Raw genomic sequence first — 5,918 nt, 5'->3', positions numbered from 1 at the left:
ACCTCCCAAAGGCGTATTTTAAGGAATATCTTTGGATTTAAATACTTTGCAATAATGAGTTGAGTCTTCCTATTAATGAACCTGGTGTCACAAAACTGTGTCCTTTCTCTTAATTACAAGTCCCAGCCTCTGTATTCACACTGATTTCAGCTGTTCAAAATTTCATGTGCACTTTGCCCTAATGGCCCCGGGATGGCAGGGAACCAAGGTGCAGGGCTAGTCCCTGCTAACACGGTGCTCAGTTCGCTGGGGCGGGCAGCCGCGCCAACTCATGCATGTTTCAGGGAAACAATAGTTTGTCTGGAAACAAACAAGAGTTTGATGTTAGTTTGCAACATCCAGAGCTTCCTGAGTGTAATCTGAACCTGGCCCCTCTGAGGACAGCAGGGAGAGACTGAAGAAAAAGGCAGAGGCAACCCTCTCCAGGTTGGTAGGTAGCACTTTTAATTAGCAAGAGAATTTATATACTAGGCTTGTCTTTGGTGGCCGAAGACAAGGAGACCCCTGCGCCTGCCTGCCAAATCTTGGAAGTTTATATAGAGGTCCTAACTGGGTTCAGTCACATAGTGTCTAGAGGGTGTCGTAACACCATCTCACTCTCTCAAAGCTGTGTCCCTGGGGCGGCTTCTGGAAGCAGGGAAGGCTAACAGAACCCATATTCCAAGGACAGGGGAAGGAGTGAGGAGCTCCTGTCGCCAGGGTCCACCTCATGAGTCAGCCAGTGGCCATATCCTCTCAATGACCTGCCCAACATTTGGGAAGAATCCATTTAATTAGATTCATAAAGAGATTTGACCTTTATCACATTGTCAGAATCAGGGTCCAGAATTCTAATTCGTAAATCATCGAATGGTCTTTATTCATTTCTGTAAAATTAGTAAGTGATTACAGGGTACTTCCTATCTCTCATGCTTCCAACACTGCCACCAAAATAAATTTTGAGATTTACATTATTTGATTTGAAAAAAATAAACTAGAGAAAGGGGAACTATATAATAAGGGATATGAGCAGAATTCTGTGATGACCCCCATGGTTCCTTTTTCTCTGGTGTGCAGACCTCGTATATCCTTCTCTCCTTGAAGATGGGGGAGGACCTCTGAATATGGTGGAATTTCACTACTATGGGGAAGGAAAATTTCTTCCTCTACCTTTCAAACTCTTCCAGCTGGTTTAAGAGTTAAATTGATGTGAGACAGATTAACAGGAGAAAAAAACACCAAGTTTTATTACATATCCCTGGAGGACCAATAAAGAACTGGAGACAAAAGAAATGACCAAGGCAGGTGGTTTTTATAATTTTTAGGCAAAGAAACAATACATTTGTAAGGAATTGACAGGATAAAGAAAACAGATGTTTGGGAGCTTTTCTGAGTAAGGAATTCTAAGTGGAATTTGGACTGAGATAGTGGATTAGTAAAAACACACTAGGGTTGTTTATACAGCCTTCTCTGCTCTTAAGATTCCATCTCTGGTGACAAGAATTTCTTTTTACTTCCTGATACAGGGGGAGAATCTTTCATATAAAAGATTTATTTCCTGCTTTCAGGGAGAAGGCAGAGGGTCTGAAGTCCGTGCATTGGCTGTTTCCAAAATAGCTTCAATTCAATATAATCAGTATGTGACCGCGGTACATTTTCTCAAGTCTTAATGAGAGTGCCAACATTCAGGCAGATGTCCATCTCTGTGAATCAGGACAAACGGGCTGAGAATTACATAACCAAGGCTTAAGACTTCTAGAATGTTTAATATTAGGAACTTATTATCAAAGAAAGAATTTAAATATAAAGAAATAATACAATCTGGCCAATAAAAGAAAAGAAAACAAAGCATCAGCAGGAGAACACTGTGAGCGGCTCTTATCTCAGGGGGGTTGTGGTAGAGAACCTTGGGTTTCTGCAGGTAGCCGGCATGCTTGTGGTGCTTATGAAGAACGCATACCATGGAGACACTGGCCCAGCCCATGAGACCCAGAAACAGGAAATCTCGCAGGGCCATGAGAATGAGAAAAACCCACCTCGTTGTCTGGCTTGCTGGTAGAAAAACACAGTGGCCTTCACTTTCACCAATTTGTGACCCGTTTAGGCTGTTGATGTTTTTCATGTAATAGCATAAGTTCATGCTGAGCAAGGAATTGAGTATCCAAAAGAAGAGGGAAAAGGGAAGGATAGGCCATGTGGATGCTGTCCTGAAGCTGGCGCACACGGAGGCTCTGGGGCTGATGGTGGTGGCCTGGACCACAGTGAGGAAGCTGCTGGTGCAGATCGAGAGGCCCCGGGCCAGCCTCTCGAGGTACGCAAACATTTTACAGCCTGTATCGTCTGGGAAGTGTCTCAAACCGGACGTATAGTATTGTTTTTAGTGTTACCTTGGAAAAAAGTATTATGATATTTGTAAAAGCCAAGTGGATGAGAATTAGATGTATAGATTTCTTTTTGGTGTCCCCAAAGAAAATGCACATGTAAGTCACAAAAACAAAGACGTTCCCCATCGTGCCAGGTCCAATTATAGAGAGGAATATTGTTCGTTTAATACTAATCATCAGAAACATCTCTTACTTCATGGGCAGGAAATCTTTGGATCTAGCAAACACCTCTTGAAGAAAGCAACAGTAATGATGATATGCATCTGCAAAGAATAATGCGTATCAGAGGGCTTTTCTGGTGTATCAGGGACACTGAGCCACGGCTCATGATGTATGTAATGGAGCAGAGTTTTGTCCAAAGGACTCTATTACTGTCCTTGTGGGCACTCGCTGTGGGTGATTCTATGAGCCTGAAATTCAGTCTTGGGGATGAGCATACAATAAGCTAAATTTGCAACCAAGATTTTTTTCTGTGCTCCATACCAGCAAAACCAACCTGCCCGTTCAGATCTTTATATAGCTAACGTATGTTCAATCTCAGCATGTGCTAACATGAACCCCAAATTCCCCCAACCTGATGTCACCCTGTGTTTTCTACTTCGTCATATGATATTACCATCAGCCAACTCCAAAAAAATCTGGGTTTTCTTAACGTCTCCACCTCCCCACACCCCACAACAAAGACTCAGTTACTCCTCTTGCTTCTGCGTCTTTCATAGCTCACAAATTTAGGCTGTCTCATCTGTCATCATGCCCCTTCTATTTTCAGCATCCATCACATCCTCAGTTTGATTAGTGTAACAACTTCCTGGTTTGTCTCCTGATTCCAGATAGTTTTTGGGGGTGGGGGAGGGGAAGGGCAGAGGGAGAGAGAGAGAATCATAAATAGGCTCACACCAAGCACAGAGCCCGAAGCGGTGCTGCATGTCAGGACTCTGAGACCACGACCTGGGCCCAGATCAAGAGTCAGGCACTCAACCCACTGAGCCACCCGGGCGCCCCTCCTGATTCCAAATTTTATCTCTCTGATACATACACCTTAATATTTCCAGAGTTGTCTTTCAAACCCCCAAACATTTTCTGTATGTTCACTGCTTATAGTTTTCAGTGAGTTTTCCTAGTTTTTGAGATCAAGTTAAGCTGCAGAGATTCCAACTTTTAAATGCCCTTCGGCCAAAGACTTCCAGACAGGAGCCTGTGGGCAGCACAAACTCAGATCTACGACTTGCAGCAGCCTGGCCAGGGCCTGGGGGCCCTTGGAATGCTGCCTGCAAGGGTCTTTATAGGAGGTCTGAGCCCCACTGCGGAATCGGAGGAGATCTATGCGGAACCTGGATCCGTTCAGGATGTTTGATGTCTCCCCAGGGGGTTAGCAATGCCAATAACCAGGAATTGGGTGCTGTCAGGGGACAAGGGCAGTTTATAAAGGAGGGATCCCCAAATCTGGGGGCATATCGTAAAGTGAGTTGGGGCGTCCTCGGGAAGAAAAGAGTGGTCACTCAAACACAGGATCATTATGCCATTTCATAGCTGCGGAAGAACGTGCGGAGAAATGACTCAGGCAAGTGGGTCAGTGCGACCTGTGTCTCTTCTCTCAACCTGGTCGATACTAGAAGTGATTTGATCTTTATCAGTCCAAGGCTGATTGTCACACTTTCAGGCTGGAATAAGAATTGCTCTTTCAGGGGCGCCTGGGGGGCTCAGTCGGTTAAGCATCTGCCTTCCGCTCAGGTCGTGATCCCAGGGTCCTGGGATCGAGCCCCACGTCTGGCTCCCCGCTCGGCGGGAAGCCTGCTTCTCCCTCTCCCACTCCCCCTGCTTGTGTTCCCTCTCTCGCTGTCTCTGTCAATTAAATAAATAAATAAAATCTTTAAAACAAAAAAAAGAATTTCTCTTTCACTACCAACATTTGAATCTCATTTCGCACGTAGACATTTCTATAAAACTACAGAAACCAGGACATCTAAGAGCCAGGTTGCATAGGTTCCGTGTACTTGGAAAGCTTCCCACAAGCCTTCACCCCGCACCGTGTCCTACCCCCATTAAGGCCTGGCCTTAGATGCACCTTCGCCTTGCAGGTGTCTGTCAGCATGAGCTGTGTGAACTCAGTCTCGTATCCGGGTTTGGAACCGGGAGGCCTCAGGACATGGGGAACACGGGCGGTTATGGCCATCAGCCTCCACTTCCTCCCCCAACAAAAGTGGCGACTAATGCCTGCACCATGTAGTCAAAGAAAGCGTGACGTGATCCTCAATGCCTAGCACCTCGTGAAATAAACTAGCAGCCTAACAGCAGGAACGTCAGCAATAACCAATGTTCTGGACTGAGAACAGAGGAAATATTTAGTCAAGCCTCTGGAATCTACTCGAAATCACTGCACTCAACACACCTCAATGCCCTGATGTGTCCTTATGAAATATGTTCCTGTTTGGTTTTGTTTATCTCTGTCTAGGATTTCCCATTTTTCCGGCCTTCTTTCCATCTTGCCCAAATTTCACAGTTCTGAGTCCGAATTGGGACCACCTTCTGTATCACCTAATAAACCACGTCTCTTTCTTTCTGACTGAATAATAGGAACAATGGCAGAGGGGGGAGGGATGGTACTCTCCCAGATTATGGTTTGGAAATGGTCAGGTAAACAACTGTAAAAGACATGCTTCACACTCCGTAGCTGGGTGAAGCCCATTCTGGATCTGACACCTACCAGCTGAGCCAAGTCAGTGCGTCGCTCTCAGCCTGTTTTCTCCACTAAAAAATGAGATGAGTGCTTCCTGCTATGGAAGACTGGGGTAAAGTGACCGTGGACAGCCTCAGGGTATTCAAACCTGGCAGTTCAAAAGTAGGAATTTGCCAACAGCCCCTGTCACTTTAATCCTAATGGCTGCTAATAGGTGCCCCATCCAGCGGGCACGTGGTGGGGGAAGGTGACTTACACGGATGGTGTTCTTATTAACACTAGGATCCGGAGGCTGAAGGACGCAGGCAGGACAAAACCTTCCGATTACACCCATGCACTTGGGGGATCTGTCACGCACTGGGGAAGACAGAGCTGGCTCACATGCAAACACAGGAATGCAGCCAATGAGGGCTACGAGGTTCATCACCGCGGGTGATGCTTGCACAGGCCTGGTGCAGGGGCCACGGAGGCTGAAGGAACAGCTGCTCCCGGGACCTGGAACAGCTCTGGCCCGTCTCAATTTCCGGATAAAGAAAGTGGGCCCCCTCGGTGGGAGCCCACCCCAGAGCTCTCCCGTGGGACCACACCCTGAACTCGGCACCGGGCCCACACGTGTCCGGAGGCACATTTGCTGGAACTGGCCCCCATCATCTTTCTGGCCCCGGGGACATACCTTTGCAGGGTCAGGAGGCCAGGTGCTCAGGCTCACAGACCCTCCCAGGAACGGCCTTCCTTAGTCAAAGACAGAAGCCCCGTCCCCGCGTCTGAGGGAAAGGTTCTCTGGCACAGGGGGGGAGACAAGCATCCATCAGGTCTGCTCCCGGGCTACCTGCTGTGCAGCCAGGCTCTTTGCTGCTCCTTCTGGCAGGTGAACCCTC

General features: G+C 47.1%; 1 pseudogene; it reads right to left on the bottom strand.

Moving 5' to 3' along the window:
• Positions 1–1,309: 1,309 nt before the first annotated feature.
• LOC148164192 (putative vomeronasal receptor-like protein 4) lies at positions 1,310–2,808 on the bottom strand (annotated as a pseudogene).
• Positions 2,809–5,918: the final 3,110 nt, after the last annotated feature.

The sequence above is a fragment of the Eumetopias jubatus genome, unplaced genomic scaffold, assembly GCF_037043125.1.
Source record: "Eumetopias jubatus isolate StellerSeaLion01/CBP00866 unplaced genomic scaffold, mEumJub1_p1.0 scaffold_6, whole genome shotgun sequence".
Lineage (NCBI taxonomy): Eukaryota > Metazoa > Chordata > Mammalia > Carnivora > Otariidae > Eumetopias > Eumetopias jubatus.
This window is presented reverse-complemented; position numbering and strand designations above follow the sequence as displayed.